At 34.5% G+C, this 19,576-nt stretch overlaps 1 long non-coding RNA gene across 7 annotated transcripts in view; it reads left to right on the top strand.

Moving 5' to 3' along the window:
* Positions 1-19,570, top strand: part of LOC130674497 (uncharacterized) — a 96,742-nt gene extending 77,172 nt beyond the window's left edge. For all 7 annotated transcript variants that reach the window (XR_008991064.1, XR_008991061.1, XR_008991063.1 and 4 more), the window contains 4 exons: positions 15,034-15,247; positions 15,413-15,492; positions 15,586-15,799; positions 15,892-19,570. This is a non-coding gene — a long non-coding RNA (uncharacterized LOC130674497). The remainder of the gene's footprint in view (positions 1-15,033; positions 15,248-15,412; positions 15,493-15,585; positions 15,800-15,891) is intronic.
* The last annotated feature ends 6 nt before the right edge of the window (positions 19,571-19,576 follow it).

Raw genomic sequence — 19,576 nt, 5'->3', positions numbered from 1 at the left:
CATTAAATATAACTGACTAAAAAATGGCCAAGGTGCCATTTTGTAGGGGATTCAATTTTCTACGAAACTAACTTTTGATCGAATGAAAAACATCAGCCAATTTTTTTCTGTAGCCATTTGACCTAATTTTTTTTTCAAAATTTACATTTATATTTATTATTCAACTCTTAGAAAACAATGTTGCTATGTATGATACTTATTGAATTCAATTTCTCTAGGAACCTTTATGATCCCAAAAAATAGTTTCCATACTTGAAGTATCACTCACGTGAACGGAGAACTTAAGCCACTTAACTAAGAGGACCTTTTTTGGAGCGGATAAAATTTTCTCATAATTTGTTATCTGCACTTTTTCTGAAAATTTCGTTTCTTAGTTAATATCAGCTAAAAACCCAAATTATTATTAAAAAAATTATTTTCAGAACCAATACAGAATAAACAATTAGAGTCCGAGTAAAACTATTAAGGAGGTTTTTGAAGAGTATCAAATTACCTACAAAATGCCGCAAACGGTGACCCGATAACTTGAAATGCGGCTGAGTTATAGAGAATTAAAAAAAATTCCAACTTTCCTATGTATTTTAAATGGAAAAACATCAAAATCAAATATAATGTACTTGTTGTAATTATAATAAAATAAATGCATGCCAGGACTGGTTGGTGGTTAGGATGTAGGAAAAATACACATATTTAAAAATATAGCAATATTTTTATTTGTCACAGCATAAAATATCACTGGGGTACAAAATTAAATTGTTGATTTAATTTATTAATACTGTTAATTGTCTGAGCTCATGAATACGTAATTAAATGTATGCAAATTGTAAAATTGAGCTCGAGTAATTGTTTTAAATAATTCAAGTAATTTATTTGAGTTTAGTTGAACACTGATTTGATTGTAAAAATGTCATGATGAAAAGTAACATGAAATCAGAGGTTACCAAGCGAAGTATAATTATTGACCACGTTAATTACTATTTCTAAATAGCACCAAATACAGAATGATTTAATTATTAAGTTTTAATAATAATGATCACTGAATTAAATGAATTGAATGAGCTCATATTAAATTGCACTAAATTTAATTTATTTGTTGAACACGTGGTAGCATGATTGCAGAGGCTACTGAGCGAAATATAACTTTCAATTTATTTAAAAGTATTGAGCATAATGATAATTGATTAATTGTAATATTGAGTCCTTTAATTATTTGAGCACTGGTAACAAGTAAATATTAAATAAAAAATGCACCTGTTGTTTCTCCCGATGGAATAACCTCGTGGTCGATGATCGCTGAATTAGTTGAGTTCTTTAATATTTTTAAAATGAGCTTTTATGTAAGCAATTACAAAAATAATTATATTTTTATAAAGCTTAATGATCACTGAATGCTTTGAATTAATTACTTTTATTCAATTATTCGTGATGAGCGCAAAATGAAACGATTAAATATAACACGTATTATTACATGAATATACGTGAAACGAAAGATAGTGGGGTTGGTCTTCTCGACAGGAGGCAGGAAAATTCGATGCGCATGCGCCGCACTGCGCTAGTCAAGTTTGAATTGACAGACACTAGACCCCAGTAGGTGCTGCCTCTATTTGCCGGAAGTGCAACTACATTCAAATTTGAATGTAGTTGTGATTACGCAACAGTACTTAAAATTTAAATTAAGGGCTGAAACTTGCAGGGAATTTTTTTTTTCATGTCTATAACAATATTTTTAAGTAGGAGTAGAAAAAAAATAGTCGTTTGAAATGGATCACGAATGGTATTTTTGAACCCTACTTAACTAATTATGATAGGTTGTGACAAAATTCCTTGATAAATTGTCCATGAGGACAAATACAACAGTTAGATTTTTAAAAAATCTACCTAATAACATTTTATGAGGTTTTTCCGGATAAATCATAATATAATGTAATAAAATGTGTCTGAAATCATTCAAATATTTACTCTTTATGGTCTCTTTTGATTTTTATATAATGTCATTTCACTTGTTATTCTAGTTTAAATCATATTATTAACAAAAAAATTGATAAAACACAGTTTTCAATATTTTTCTCGGATATTTTGTATATGATCGCTCTGATCTGAGTCACAACTTAAATCTTGATTTTGATTACTGACAGTGATTTCTGCCTTGATACGTTAATTTTATTGAACATAATCGGGAATTAGAATTTAAAAACCGCATGTTCATTAATGATTTTCGATTCTTAAATTTTCAAACTTTAGCATAGAACGTAACTTGTTAGAGCTTGAAAAGCTCATAAAAAAACAATTGCATGCAATAGGATTTTCGAGCTTAAAGTGCTCGAAAATATATTCACACACGGAGAAAAAAATATAGCTCCTCGGACAATCTAAAGTATAGCAACTCGTAGATCGTTACCACAACAATATGTATACTTACGGTAAAAATACTGTATCGTTCCTGTAACTATTAGATAGCTGTAAGCCCTATACGACTTTCCGTAGTCGCCACTTCACACGACACCACCTAACCTATTTAAGCATTCATTTTCGCGTCTATTTTGTGTATCGAGTATAATTGTTGCTAGCAGACGCTTAATATATAAATTATTTTATTTAGCCAAAATGATTTATTTATCATTTATTAATTAATGATAAAGATTTTTAAACGTCTCATATCATTTGCAACGCACGTGCATCAAATAAGGCTCAGAACAATACGGTATAGGTCTCAGGGCTATCTACCGTATTGTTGTCAGAGCGATACAGTAGATCGTTGTAGTAACAATTGAAACGTAGTTGAGGTCCACCCCCTCTAGTAGGGGTGAATCAACCGTCCGTTACACATTTTAATTAAATGGGCCCGTGTCCCTTTTAGCTAGTAAGCTAATAATTCGGTAACTGATCCTGGTGTTACCCGGTTCGTAAGGACCAGACGACCGGTTGGCCTTGAATTTATATATGCAAAATGCATATAAAGGATCGGAAGTCGTGGGGCAAGTTATATATAAGTAATATATGAAAAAGAAGGTAGACTACAGGTATTTGCAAAGCAAGCCAGAAAAGTGAGAAGCACAAGAGATCATAAAAGGTATATAACGTTCACTACTATTCGTCACAACCCACGGCGGAGTGTGGTGTGTGCAGAATAGCAGTTATGGCCCACCGATGGTAAAACTGAACATAAAATAATACAAACCAAACCAAAAATATCCCTTGAAGATGCCCACGATCTCCACTGGACACGCAGCTCTTCCCAGGCTGGGTTAGAAAACCGAATTGGGCGCCAGTTCGTGTTCCCCACGAACAAAATAACAAATTAACAGTAAATAAGAAAATGAAATGAAAAAAATGAAATAATAGAAAATAATCAGAGAGCAGTTTCAGGTGTTGGAAAAGGAAAGCAAAAAAGAGATAGTGTGCAATAAATAAATAATAAATTTAAATAAATCCCGGGTTGGAAGCCATTTAACCCGATTTATTTTAAATTATAATGCTCAGCGGGTATATAAAACAATAATGAACAATAATATAAGTAATAAAGTCACTTCACAATATAAATTTTTGACCAATAGTCAATTAACGCAAAACAATAATTATATAAAAATATCCGTCTTGCTATCACGCGCACGTGATAGCCAACATAATAATTATAAATAATAATTATTAGGCGCACACATACAATTTTATCCCAATATTAATCATTAAACTCAAAATAAATTAACACTGATAATAAATTAAATCGTTATCGCAACATAATAAAGCACCCACTGGTGATATCTAGATAATTGTGAAAATACTGTTCAGAAAAATGCTAAATACTTATAAAATAATAAGTTACATATGGGTGGATATTTAACGCAAAATAATAAATAATATAAATAATAATTATCGCTTTAACTTAAAATGTTTTTCCAAATAATAACTAATTTACTGTAAATATCCACCGCAATAAATAAATGTTCCCAATACTCTTCAAAATAACTATTTAAAAATGTAAAATAATAACTGTAAATATTAATAATTATTTACCGCCCACAACACACACACGGTCACCAATAATTAGTTAATAAAAGGTAATAAAGTAACTAATAATAATTATTTACCGACAAAGTATACACCCGGTCACTAATAATTATTAGAAAATGTAGAGTAATAATTGTAATTATCAATAATTATTTACCGTCAGTCATATGCACGGTCACCAATAATTATTCATAATATAATAACGTGAATATTAATAATTATTTACCGTCAATAACATATACGGTCACCAATAATTATTAATAAAAGTAGCATAAATTTCCAAGTTTTGGATTCAAGTTTGTCGCCAGGACAAATAAGTACGCAAATATATCTATATTTAAGACTCTCTCTCTCACTCACACGTGAGATATATACTAATGACCACCAACGCGGGACAAATTACATGCCAATGTATTAGACACAAAGGTACTTACAGTCATCGCCAATCTCTAGTACTCGTATCGGTTCCATTGGTTTAGATTTCAAGGCAATATTAATTAATGGCCACAATTCCAATCAATATAATCTTGCAAGATGCCAGTAAGTCTTCAATTGTGCAAAGTAACTCAATTGTCGTCTCAATTTAATTTAATATTCGGCAACAGCAGCAACAGCACACCTTACTCTCACACAGGATTATCCACGTCTAGCCATAGCAGCACGTGAGTCCCATGCCGGCACCTCGGCCGGCGCCATCTTATAATGTTTTCTCATTTCAACCAATGGAGCAATATACCTGTCTCATGTTAATTCACTCATCGACACCAACATGACGCATGACTTGTTTGGCATGAAATTTTCCACTCTCGACATTAAATGACCACTCCCATATTTCAGAGCCAATCAATAATATAATTTTATACATAAATCTTCCATCAGATTATTTATAAGACCCGTAAATTTATTTAAAATAAATAAATTTACTGCGGCCAACTGTTGCGTTGACGCGCATGCGTCAACCAACCAAAATAATAATAATAATAATTATACAATAAAATAAATAAATACGCAATTATTTATTCCGGTGGCTATAAAATCCATTTGTAAATTTATAAAATGCAGTAATTTTTACTGATATAGCCGCAATTTTGCCTAGAAAATTAAACAAATAATAAACACACAGTAAATAAAATATAATAATGCTTAGAATAATAATAATAATAGTATGATAATAATAATAATGAGTGAGACGTGCTGAGCAGCGTGTGCTGCCATCTGTTGCCCTTCTTCGACCTAATGTGAAGATGCCACGATATTTAAATATCGTGACAGGTATAATAATAGTATTATTATATTCACCTGTGAGTTATTGGTTCACTGGTGTTGATAAATATGAGCAATACGTAATTAAGACAATTGTGAGCTCAGTATCACAATTGTTTGGTACCGCTACAAGTAGGTATTGTAGGTGGACATCGCGGCAGGTACGCGCTTCTGTAAGCAGGTATTACAGGATAGGTCGCGGCAGGTACGCGCTTCCACAAGCAGGTATTGTAGGGAAATATCGTGGCAGGTACACGCTTCCACAAGCAGGTATTGTGGGAAAGGAGTGCAGCAGGTATGCACCTCTACAAGCAGGTATTGTAGGCGAATATCGTGGCAGGTACACGCTTTCACAAGCAGGTATTGTGGGAAAGGACTGCAGCAGGTATGCACCTCTACAAGCAAGTATTGTAGGAGAAGGATGTAGCAGGAATGCATCGCTATACGCAGGTACTATAGGCTAGGATGAAGATACAGCAGGTATGCACCTCTACGGGGTTGCCGTCTTCTACAGGCAGGTACTGGAGGCTAGGAAGTGTAGGTAGTTTTACACAAGAATAATCATTGCAGTTTATGATTATATTATTATTTAAGAGAGTACTTAAATACTACTGGATACTAAGTTGTAAACAGGTGGTTAAAAGTTAAAAGAAAGAATTAAAAGATGAAACTGTATTTATTATAAAGTCATAATGAAAGTGAAGGTGAGAAAACTATTATAAAATCTAATCTGAATAGATATCAGCGCGCAGGCCTTTTTATAGATTCACGTCGATGCTCACACGTCGACGTGATGCGCATCCCTTCCATTTAAAACACAAATGGAAAAGGATTATGTAATAATAATAATAATTGATCAATACTCGAGCAGGTAAACCAGATAACATGTGGTAAATACACTCGGTAACCGTCTATTATCATGGTATGATAATGAGGTATCTTAAACCTCGTTACACCCCCGGGCAAGACTGGAAGTTACTCGGTAACTTTCAGTCGAAAGCAAAATAAAGAATACCATGATAATAGGCGATTATGTACAATCAATCTATAAAGTCATAGCATAATTAGAGAAATAATCACAAAATTAATAATAAATGATATTTAACAATAATTAATTACAGTAATTAATAGCAGTCAGTAAACTAGTATAACTAATACATGGTATGCTTAAATAATTATTGTCAGATAACACTTTTTGTGAATTCATCAATATCCTTTTTAAAAATAAAAATAAAAATAAAAATAGAAAAAATAATGAATGAGCTACAATTAATTATCACATTGTGTTTAACTTAATTTCAGGTAGTCTCGGTATGAAAATACTTTGTTATTTGTAAATTAATGTTACCGCATTAATAAACAATCTTATACGATCTATATTATTCGTTTATTTTCTTTTAACATTCATATATATTCTGTTTATATATATATTATTTTTAAACAGTCTTAAATTTTTATTTTAATAACACATATATTTTCCATATTTAAATATATTTATATATTTTTTTTTCTTTTTTGATAATGCCGGTATTGATATAGATATTTCTTAAGTGGTTAATTGACCAGTGAGGCTGTTATTAACTTCGCATTCTTAGGTACACACCTTTTTTTTTTTTTTTTTTTTCAAATCGAACTTGAGTAATTAAACAAACGAAATTAAATAAAATGAAATAATAAAATATTCTTTTTTTTTTTTTTTTTTTTTTGAAATTTTGGGTGAAGCCCAGAAAATGAAACGTCGAAAAATAAAAATACAAAAGTAAAATAAACTCACTGAACGTTTACCTCAGGTGCGAGACACTCGATTCGATGCAGGTAATGATTTTAAGGTGGAAGGGTGTCCACGGCTCTATTTTCTCGACTCTAGCTCACCCGAGTTCGGCAGGCTCTGCATTTAGGGTCAAAGTAGAGGTGTTGAATCTTGCATGACAAACAAAACTCCTTTATCTGCTCAAAATCAGCAGACGATGATGGCAGGTACGGACACGCGTTGTTATTGTGTCCTACTCGTAGACAGATGGTGCAATAATCATCTCCAAATTAGGCATTGGAGCATTCTTGGTGGGAATGTCCCTTTTTCTTACATCGGAGACATCCTGTTGACCCAGGTACAGATGATAGCCGGGTTTCTGCGGTTTGAGTACCCACTGTTCTGGTAGCAGGTGGTAATATCTCAACTTTTTGGCATAGTGTTCGCCAATAAGTCCTCCAGGTCTCTTCAGATACAGTGTCACGCAGGTTGTAGCTGCTCTCGTGCACAGATTCTCCGATTTTGATTCTCAATGGCACAATAAATGGTACTGTCGTGAAGTCAGGTGGCGTTGTGACAGTTGCTGATTTTGGGACTGGTTTCACAAATGATACGTCACTGATCTCAACTAACTTGCTGTTAGGTTGTTCATATACCATGGTACGTCGATGTTCTCTGATAACGTGGAATCGATACAGTAAATTTGGAGTGGTCGGTATGTTCGGACCAACAAATGCAGGTGCCTGGAACACGGGATTGTTCCAGAAGTGTCGTGTTGATAATCGATGGGCAGCCTCCTCGGTCATTTTTTTTTTTTATGATCTACACTGATGTCTCACGTTCGATGATCGTATGTTCGATTGAGTGTCTCGACCTCAGGTATCGTCCAGGTGGTAGACTCTGTGAAATGAAAGGAATATATTAATTACTCAAGTACGGCGTGTGGATCTTCTAGGTACTTTTAAATCAGATAATTTATAAGTGCCTATAATTTTGTTATCATTATCACAAATGGTAGCCATGCTTGACGATATAAATTTGTTTGTAAAAAATGGACCTTTACGTAGTGGAACGAGCTTACCAGCGATTCCTTCTGCTTTACGACTCAGAGTTTTGGATTTACTATATACTTCGGTACCAACAGTTAAGTTAGTTTCAGGTCGTATTGATTTTCGCGAGTCGGTTTGCACGTCTTGTACTTTTAGCATTTTTGATTCGACAAAGTGTCGGATCTCGTCTAATAAATTTATGAGTTGCTCACGCTCCACAGGTTTATTTATTTCAGGTGTTATGGATATGTTGCGGTGCAATTCAAGGTATCGAGAATCTCTGCCGAAATTAAGGAAGGCAGGACTGCATGCAAGTGAACTGTGGATTGAGGTATTATAGGCGTAGGTTAATTCAGGTAGCCACTCATCCCATTTATTATGTTTATCAGTCAGGTATGATCGAATCGTAATTTTTAGATTTCGATTTATTCTCTCAATTGGATTGGATTGAGGAGAATAAGGCGGTGTAAATTCGTGGGTGGTCTGCGTTAAATTTAAAAATGAAGTTACTTCTTTATTTGTAAATTCAGTGCCATTATCAGAGATAACAACACGTGCAGGTCCCCATCGTCGAAAAATGTCACGTAAAAATTCTACGGTTTTTCTACCAGTCGGTTCGGACGTTGCTCTCAATTCTAGATAACGCGTGTATACGTCGCACAACACTAATAAATGTGTTTCACCGTGAGTTGAACGCGGTAGCGGTCCGACTGTGTCAATCGATACGCATTCCCATGGTTCAGTGATAGGTCGGTGACCTTCGGGAATATTAGGTGGATTGGTATCGGGTTTGTGTAAAAGGCAGGGTTAGCATTTATTGACAAAGTCACGTGTGTCTTTGTACATTCCCGGCCAGTAATATTTTAATGTCAGGTGTTCGTACGTTTTATTAATACCGAGGTGTCCAGATGTATTCGTGTCATGTACTTCTGTCAATATGTCTTCGCGATTTTCATCAGGTACAACAAGTTTCCAATTTTCAGGCGATTCTTCTTAATAATTGAAGGGTGTTCGGTGTCGATAATAATATAATTTATCGTCAATTATTTTCCACTGTGGGAACCGGTTTGGAAATTGTGTCACGTCTCGAATTTTGCGATTGTACCAGTCGTAGCTGATAGCTCGGTATAAAGTACGGTGTTGGCAATTTTCAATTTGGATGTTAGCGTCATCGTAAACTCTGTGAGTCATGGTGATAGGAAAACATAAAAGCTCCATGGCCCATCGCGCTAGTCGTCCGCGAGGATTTTTAATGTCTTTTAACCAGGTCAAGCTGGCATGGTCAGTTATTACCGTTACGGGATATCCCTCTAAATATCCCCTTAATTTTTTAAGAGCACACACGACGGCAAGTCATTTACGGTCTGTGGTGGTATAATTAGACTCGTGTTTGTTTAACGGTCGCGATATTGCTGTGATTACGTATTCGCGATCTTCACCTTGTTGGTTAATAACGCGGCAATACCCGAGTCGCTTGCGTCGGTGTAAAGTAGAAACGGTAAAGTATAGTCAGGTACTGACAAAGTCGGAGCGTCAAGAAGAGCTTGTTTTAATTCTTTGAACGCGAGTTGTTCAGTCTCGGTCCATTGCCAGGGCAGTTTGTCAGTTGTCAATTTATTTAACGGGTTTTGTGCCCGGGTAACGTCTTTCAGGTGTTGACGGTACCAGTTTACCATCCCCAGGAATCTCCGTAATTGTTTTCGGGTTGTCGGAGTTAGATATGTGCTGATAGCAGCAGTCTTTTCCGGGTCAGGTGAAACTCCTTCGCGAGAAATAATGAACCCCAAGAATTTTATCGATTCCTGACAAAAGTTACATTTTTCCCGTTTTATGTCAAGTCCGATTTGTCGAAATGTGTCAAACAGTATTTCAAGTATCATCAGGTGTATGTCGGAAGTAGGGGTAGCAATTATCCAATCCTCCATATACGATTGAATAAAGTTTTCCCAGTAAGCCGGTAGCGATTTTTGTTGTAAGAGGCATCGAAACGCCTTTTTGACTTCGTCCATTGCAGCTTGGTAGGTCGCGGGGGCAGTTTTTAAACCTTGCGCCATTTTTACGAACTCGTAAAAACCTTTACCTTCGACTGCAAATGCTGTTAAGTGACGGTCTTCTTCGCGTATTAATATTTGATAGTACGCGTTACTACAGTCAATTGTCGATCGATATTCCCCCTCACGTATAACTTCGAGTACAGTATCCATGCGAACCATGGGATATGCAACAAACTTAGTTACCGCGTTCAGCAGGCGGAAATCGATACACATTCGCCAGTGTTCCGGTTTGCTTCCGTCAAAAGGTGGTAATCCCGGTAATGACTTTTTACGCACCATAACAGGTTGACAGCTCCATTCGCTGGTGCTCGGCCGTATTACCCCGTCTACCAGCATTTTATCGACAATCATATGCATGGCTTGTCGTACGATCGGTGTTCTACGGTAATTTTTAACACGAATGGGTTTTGAGTCGGTCAATTCGATTTAATGCTCGACTACGGTGATAGTGCCGAGAGTTGTAGTTTTCATTTTTTCAAATTCACGATCAAGAAATTCATTTAATCGGTCTTGTTCCGCGATAATAGTTTGATAAATTAATCCCGGTAATTTAGTAGTGGAACTGTGATAAATGTCGTCAGTATGTTTCCATGTCCATGTATGATCAATGGTATTAATTTTAATGTGGTGTCGCGTCATGAATTTTAAACCGATTATTATCTTGTCAGGCATGTCTTCGAAAATTTCAAACCAGTTCTCGATGTCAATTTTATTAATAATAAAATTCAGGTAAACTTTTTCGGTACTGCGTACGATTGTATTGTCCGCGAGTATGAAAGTAGAGTTCTTTTTAGTAATTCCGAATTTTAAAATATAATATATCGAGAATTTTCCGCGAGATAAAGTTTTTGTTTGCTCCGGTATCAAATATCGCGATAAATGAATGCGTAGTGAAAGTGAAAGTGCAGTTTATTGATCGACTTACTGCGGGTGGTGGTGGTGTGATAAGCAGTAGCTCCACAGGTGTACTGCTGCACGAAAGCTCTGATATGCTGGTGGATCTGTCGGAGGTCGATTTCTTTTTTAATGAGCCGATTACACAGTTCAGACCGCAGCTTGCCGTGGGTAGACATCCCAAATCAGTATTTATATTCGAATATGATAAACATCGAATCGGTAAACAGATGTTTTGAGCACTGATCTGGCATCCCGTGTCGTCAGTAGAATAGTCAGATGTATATGGGTCGGTGGAGTAATCAGAACTGATGCCCCCGGATACGAATTTATTATCCTGGGATAAAGTTTGACCGATGTTGTTACTCGGCGCATCAGTTGTCCCAGGAGCTGGTGTAATTGGTTGACGAGGCGTTAAGGGTGGTAGGTATGCGTTTGCCTCTTCTCGTGTATCGAGCATACCACTTACTCGTTTTTTGAGTTGCATTCACACTCGGTGATTAGTACTCCCACCTTACCGCATTTTATGCATAGATCGACTCTTGGATTGGTACAGTCGCGTATAGCATGCGTGTCCTTCTCTCCACAATTTTTGCATACATAGTTTTGCGAGATAGAAGAGTTATTTTCCCCTCCAAGGGTTTCCTTGGGTGATCGAGATCTGCGTGGGGTGCTTTTGAGTCGATCCTTGAATTGGACTGGTCTTGGTGTTTTGCTTTTTTCTGGTGGAGTATAGTATTGTGATAATCTATTAATACTGTCTCCTTGTGAATCTGAATCTTCTGATCTTAATGATGATTCGTCGTCGTGTATTCTTCTGGTGTATTTAGCAGGTTTCTTGGACTCTGCTGCTGCTTTGGCTCTTTGAGAGAGTCTTTATAATGCAGTTCTCACAGCTGAATTTAATTGTGAGTAGGTCTTGGTGTGTGTTGCCAAAGAGTCGAGTTGCGCTTGTATGTCGTACGCTAGTCTAGCTTTTATTACTAGCACTTGGTCTTCTTCAGATGGTGCCTTGGCCATCTCTTGATACTTCATCATGGCTTCTTTGATGAATATTTTAGGGTCTTCGCGGTGTTGTTGATACGTGGTCATAATTTCTTGACTTATATCTAAGTCAGTTTTACCCAATGTAAAGTATTCGGTGTAACATTTAAGAAATGCGCTGGAAATCATCTTGAGAAAGCCTGCCATAACACGTTAAAAAAGTGTGTAAATTGTATTAGAATGGTAACAGAATTTAAACAAGAGGGAATTCAAACAGACCTTTGTGCAAATGATGTGTCATGTGAATTTTATAAAAGACTTATTAATAGAGCACAAAAAAATATGAAATACTACACGGACTAGCAAAGACAGACAGAATATGATAAACAACAAGATTCACAAATATTATTGATAAATATTTAAGGTTTACTTTGGCATAACGATCAACTAGTGGCATTAATTAATGATAAAAAACTGGAGGTAGTGTGTTTAACTGAAACACACATTACAGATGAGATCGAAGAGCAGGAGATACACACTGATAATTATGTGAATGTGAAAATGTGTACTGGTAATAATAGAACGGGAGGGGTAATCATTTATATAAAAGAGGATGTAAAATTTAATTAAATAAACAAAGTAATGGATTACGGTAATGATGAAAGTGACATGTGAATGTGTAATGTAAAGTTGAAAAACAAATTTAAGGACCTCACTATTAGTTGTGTATATCATTCACCAACCAAACGTCACTGCCAATTTGTAGATAGGTTAAACAATGAACTTGAAAACTTGATAGATAAAGGAACAGTATAATTAGTTGGTGATTTTAATGTAATATGGGATCAGAATCTTATTATGCAAAAAAATTGTTGAGGACGATGAGTATGAGATTTAAACAACAAGTTAAAAATTTTACACGTGTGACGAAACATTCAAAACAATTATAAATTTAGTGTTTTCTATTAGTAACACCAGAGTGCGAGTAATTGAAAACCCTAGAATAACGGATCATTTTATTGTTGCTATTGATTTACTGATGTATAATGGTAATTTTAATGATAATGGAAATAATAAATCAAGTAATAATAATAATCAAAGTGTAGTGATAAAAAGAGATTTTAGTAAATTTAATGATTTAATATTGTTTGAACTTGTAGCTGAAAAATATAAAGAATGGTGTAAAAATTTGAATCAAATCGGTAAAGGAAATATAAATAATTATGTTGAAAGGTTAATGAATATTATTGTAGATAGTTTTGACATATGTGCACCTATAAAGAGAAAAATTATACACAAAAAATGGCAAAATAAATTATGGTTTAACTACAGTATTAAAAATTTAATGAAGCAAAGAGACAACTTGTATCAAAAAGCAAAAGAGACAGGGGACAATAAAATATGGAATAAATATAAAATACTAAGAAATATGGTTGTAGAAGAAATCCGTAAAGCTTGAAACGAAGCTGAGGTCCACCCCTCTAGTAGGGATGAATCAACCGTCCGTTACCCATTTAAATTAAATGGGCCCGTGTCCCTTTTAGCTAGGAAGCTAATTATTTGGTAACTGATCCTGGTGTTACCCGGTTCGTAAGGACCAGACGACCGGTTGGCTATAAATTTATATATGCAAAAGGCATATAAAGGATCGGGAGTCGTGGGGCTTGTTATAGGGTATTAATATACCAGAAAGAGAGATAGTAGACTACAGGTGTTTGCAAAATAAGCCAAACTAGTGAGAAGCACAAGAATTACAAAGGTATAATAATAGTGTTATTATACTTACCTGTGAGATGTTAGTTCACCGGTATCGATGGTCGAGAGCAACAAATAATTAAGACAATTGTGAGCTCTGTATCACAATTGTCTGGTACAGCTACAAGCAGGTATTGCAGATGATTATCGCGGCAGGTACGCGCTTCTGTAAGCAGGTATTACAGGATAGGTCGCGGCAGGTACGCGCTTCCACAAGCAGGTATTGTGGGATGATATCGTGGCAGGTACACGCTTCTACGAGCAGGTATCGTAGGAAAGGAGTGCAGCAGGTATGCACCTCTACAAGCAGGTATTGTAGGAAAATGTCGCGGCAGGTACGCGCTTCCACAAGCAGGTATTGTGGGAAAAGGTCGTGGCAGGTACACGCTTCTACAAGCAGGTATTGTAGGAAAAGGATGCAGCAGGTATACATCCTACGGGGTTACCGTCTTCTATAGGCAGGTACTATAGGCTAGGATGAGGATACAGCAGGTATGCACCTCTACGGGGTTGCCGTCTTCTACAGGAAGGTATGTAGGCTAGGAAGTGTAGGTAGTTCTACGAGAGAATAATCATTGCAGTTAATGATTATTCGATTAATTAAAAAGTATACTTAAATACTACTGAATACTTAGTCGTAGACAGGTAATTAAAAGTTAAAAAGAAAGAGTTGAAAAGATAAACTGTATTTATTATATATTCATAGTGGTAGTAAAGTTGAGAAAAAGCTGAATAATTAGCGGCGCGCAGGCCTTCTTATAGATTCACGTCGATGCTTATGCGTCGACGTGATGCGCATCCCTTCCATTTAAAATACGAATGGAGAGGGATTATTAAATAATAATAATAATTAAGTATAGTCTAGCGGGTAAACCAGATAACACGTGGTAACTACCCAGGGTAACTGCCTATTATCATGGTATGATAATGAGGGTTTATAAAGTAAACGGTTTACAAGCTAAACGGAAATTTAGACCAGCAACTAAATATATAAATTATATTCGAAACTAACCCTTTAAGTTTTACATACTTTTACTTATCATATACTTTAGATATCTTTTTTATTAGATTCGATGGAGAATTCCTTATCACAGTTTTCTGATAGGAATCGTCTCAATCCCCCTTTCGGCTCTAAGCAAGTTTCACTTTCCTTAAATATATTCTCCCAGTATATTTATTTTTTAATTACTTTGCCATTGTGTTCATTATTGCATCATAACTCTTCTGTGAATAACAATAAAACCCAAATAAGAATACTTTTTATTACAATTGTTAACAGGATTACTTTTTACGGATATTTTCCAAAATATGAAGAACTTTGAAAGAATAAAGACGAATTTAAAAAAAATCAGAATATAAGAATAACAACTAAAACTTCGGTACAACAAAAAAAAAACTGAGCATAAATAAAATTTCTATCGAAAACTTTATGACTGAAATTATGAATGCAAACTTCACACAGTTGATAAAAATAAAGTTGGCATGGCCACAATGTAAGTATTTACAAAAACTGCTTTATAGATTTTGTTTTTTTCTTTTGACCTTCTGACCTGAAAATAAAGTTTTCTGATTAAAATGAATGATGATTTGTAAAACCTAATATTCATGATAATTAAGACTGACTATTTGGTTTTTTAAATTAGACTATTTTGTTGTAGAGAGCGGTGACAATGGACGAATGAACGGGTTTCCCAATCTAAAATTTTTTGAGCCATTAAAGTGCCAGAAGTAGATGAAGGTGGGGACATGAATTTTAACATTATTACAAACAGTAAAACTACAATCATAATAATGTTATAAAATTAATATTTGTTTTTTAATGTTTTAATAGTAGAGTATAAACCACTATGTTTGTATTGTCGCTCAGCCGAGACAAATGTCCAAGTTTTGGAGTGCAAGCATTTTAAAGGATGCTACGATTGCTGGCTCAATGACTACTGGGTCAATAAACGAAGAACATGCCCGATGTGCCGAACGGCATATATGTGCGATTTTCAATAACCACGATAACATAAAAAAATGTTTACCATTTAATGGCATTGTCCGTAAGTTTTTTTAAGCTTATACATTTTTGAACTAATATTACAGTACTTATACCTAATAATTGTTTTTTTTCTCAATCAATCACTGAGTTTAGATTGGCAAATTCGATTACCTGCATTAGAAACATCTCATCGAAATCCTTGGATTATGTTTCTTACCTATTGATTATCCACTAATAATATTATTTAAAGTTAAATATTTTATAAGATAAATCAACAACTAAAAAAGCAAATAAAGTGATGAAGGCGGTTTTTGATACTCTAAGAATAATTGCTAAGGAGATCAACTTAGTGTACTTGTATAGTAAATCTTTACAGCAGAGTGTTCAACCATAATGACTGGTGAAGCTACTTTTAACAAAAAAAAAAAAAAAAATCAAAGATTTTTTTTTTTTTAAGCATAATAATGAATTCCTAATTCCTATGAACGAAAATAAAGCTATACGTAATTTAGCTGCAGTTTCTTAAATATTTATCCATTTGTTTTACTGATTTGTTTTAGTGTTTTAGTCTGAGAATATTTGTTAAAAAAATAGACCGCAATATACTTATATGAAGTATCTTGACCGCAGAATGTTGGATAATTATGATTGGTAAAACTACTTATCAATCGAAAATGAAAAAAAAATCGTTTTTAAGTATAATAATTTAGTTTAATAAACAAAAGTTAGGTTAAATGTATTTTAGCTAGATTTTCTTGAATATTGACTCATAAAACAGTGAATAATTGGCAAATCTATTTTTTCATATCGATTTAACATAGATTAGTTTTTTTGCGAATCTCGTTATGTAATCATTTTTATTTTTGTTATAGTACATATTAAATATTAATTTAAAAAAATTTTGGTAAATCCAAAAGTGCACGACTCATAATCCTCATTTATTATGAAATAATAATAATAAAATAGATTAGAAAAAAAAAAAAAAAATTCAGGCTTACCAATTAGCAAAAAAAAAACAGCTGTACATACTAGGACGTTAATGCGCAAGCGCCCCTGGTGGAATAAACGTACGTATAACGTATAGGTATAGATATATCATCATCCATGTTAACTTTACATAGATATATATAGATATAGTTGTACAGCCTTTTTTTATTCTTTTATTAATTGTAATTAAACGACACTGAGTTACCTAGCCATTCGCAATAGGAGACCTACAAATCTTTCAAAGAATTAAAAAAAAAAAAATTGTTTCTATTACTGGTTTTTTTCGCAAGTTATCATGTATACGGGATCCGTACTTGACGGACAGGATATTTTTTTAAACTATTTTGATGTTTTTTCCGGTTTTTATCAAACTAAATACATTTTTGAAAAGTATTGAATTAATCTCCATTGAATTATCTTCAAAATAGTATGCAACAAATCTTAATTCCGTGAACTAACAAAGATAAAATAATTGAAATAGTTGCCGAAGTGAGGCGAAAAAAAATTTTCGATCGTAAAGCACTCTCTGATGCTTCGCATCATGAGTCGTGCAATAATTAACTTCCCGGTGAGAAAATCGACGATTTTTAAAAAATTCGGGAAGTTATTGGTTTTCCCCGATTTTCGAAAATCGGGTTATCATCATATGTCGACGTTTGAGAGTACTAGAATGCTATTCTGACATTTTCAGAACGATGTCTGTATGTATTACCGTACGATGAACGATGTGGCTCAATAAGTTATAGATCAAATTAAACGGAATATAGTATAGTGCTGGATAGCTCAACTGGTAGAGCACTTGGCACGATACCGAATTGGTCTGGGTTCGATTCCCAGTGCGGGCTGTCTATATTTTTCTCAATTTATCTATAAATTGTCTTATTGAGAAGGTTTGCATGTTTAAGTTTCCACTATATTTAAATGGTGTATTACCGTACGATGGACGATGTGGCTCAAAGAATTTCAGATCAAATTGAACGGAATATAGTATAGTGCCGGATAGCTCAACTGGTAGAGTGTAACGATCGTTACAAATGGATCGCGATTTAACCGTACTTTAATTTATCAATTCTTCTAAATTTTTTTTTTATTTTTATTAAAATAAGAATTTGACTGCGTAGTTCAAAGCACACCCAATAATATGTATAAAAATGCGTGTACGTATATGTGAGGGTATATTCATATGTATATTCTTTCACACCTATATATTCATCTAGCTCTTTTTGGGTATGTTCTGAATTCTCACCGAAAGAGTGTGTGAATACGAATGGTCAAGTCAGAAGAGTGAGAGAGAAAGGAAAATAAGAGTAACCAAGTAAGAAAACTCTGTATATCTCTCTCCCGCTATGCACAGCTGCACCGCTACGGCTGGTCCCTTACGAAGAGCTCACTGTCTCAATGTTTTTCACATGTCCAACGCGAGTCCCTCAAATCATCATAAATGTCACATAAATTCATTAAGATATTTCCGTGATCTAGTTTGAATTAAATTTTAATGTCTAAATCATATTAGCTTAAAAATTCTCCCTTAGATCTAAATTTTATCACCCAAGCACTTAATTTAACATCATCTAACATCGATGAATATTACAGTTCCCACGAATTCTCTGTTGATTTTATTTACCCGAAAAGTAGAGTAAAGAGCTCCTGTCATTTAAATCAAAATTTTATTTCTTTCTGTCTTGCTGCTAATGGAATTAAAGAGTGCATATCCGCCCGCTAATGAAACTAATGGTTTCCCATGGATTCCGGTAGCCGATAATTTTTGATGATATAATTTTCAGAGGTCCAAAAATTAAAATAAATGTCACTTAAATTTACGATCTCCTGTTATTTTCTATCATCTCCATACGGAGATCAGAGGTAAATTTTAAAATGTTTTCTTAAAAATTAAATTATCGCTTTTAAAAATATGTACCACTAATGGATTTAAGTAATTAATATTTGGTCGTAAATGAATTAACCGTCTGTATCTCTGAGTCCCTTACAAATAGTAAATTTTCTAAGATGACAGGTTTCCGAGAATGAAAGTAAATGTCACTCAAATTTATGATCTAATCCTTTACTCTCACGCTCTCAATATTTTTAGCCCCACTTTTCTCCCAAAATTTTCGTATATAAACCCCGGAAAAATAATTAAAATCAGTCATTACCGCCGCAACTAAAACCCTTGTCGGATCTATCCGCGAGCAAGATTCCAAAATTCGTTCTCGTGACGGTCCACAGCCTAGGCAACCGGACTCCTAGATCGATAACCGGAATTCAATTTTCTTTACTTTTGTAATTTAAACCTTTGTCGGATCCATCTGCGAGTAAGACTCACTGAATCGACTTCAAAATTCGCTCTCGTGACGGTCCACAGCCTAGGCAACCGGACTCCTAGATCGATAAACGCAACTCGATTCTTTTACTAAAAATTATAAATTACGCGACTCAAATTTTATTTTTAAAACCTTTCCTCGTGACGGTCCTTCGCCTAGGCATCTGGACTCCTAGGTTGGATACCTAAAATAAAATCATTTGAGTTCGCATCAAAATTAATTAAACCCCTTCACGTGACGTCCAAATCGGAGTCCTTGTTCAGGAATAGTTAATTCCGCTAATAAAAACCTAAAAATCATAGCAAATTCACTCGAAGGCAAAGCCGGCCTTTCGGTTCAGCGTGCAGTGCGTTCGTTTGAATAGATTCAACCTGTGAATCTCAATAAAACTGTCATAAACATTGTAAATTCCTGTGTGCACAAATTCAAATTGGTGAATTTGGAGTGAGTGTGTGTGCAAGTATATCAACCCTTCTGGGTAAGTCTAAAATTATAATATTTACATGTAAGATTCAACTTGTCAATATACA

Source organism: Microplitis mediator, chromosome 1, assembly GCF_029852145.1.
Source record: "Microplitis mediator isolate UGA2020A chromosome 1, iyMicMedi2.1, whole genome shotgun sequence".
Taxonomy (NCBI): Eukaryota; Metazoa; Arthropoda; class Insecta; order Hymenoptera; family Braconidae; genus Microplitis; species Microplitis mediator.
Note: the sequence above shows the minus strand (reverse complement) of the source record. Positions and strands in the feature narration are given on the sequence as shown.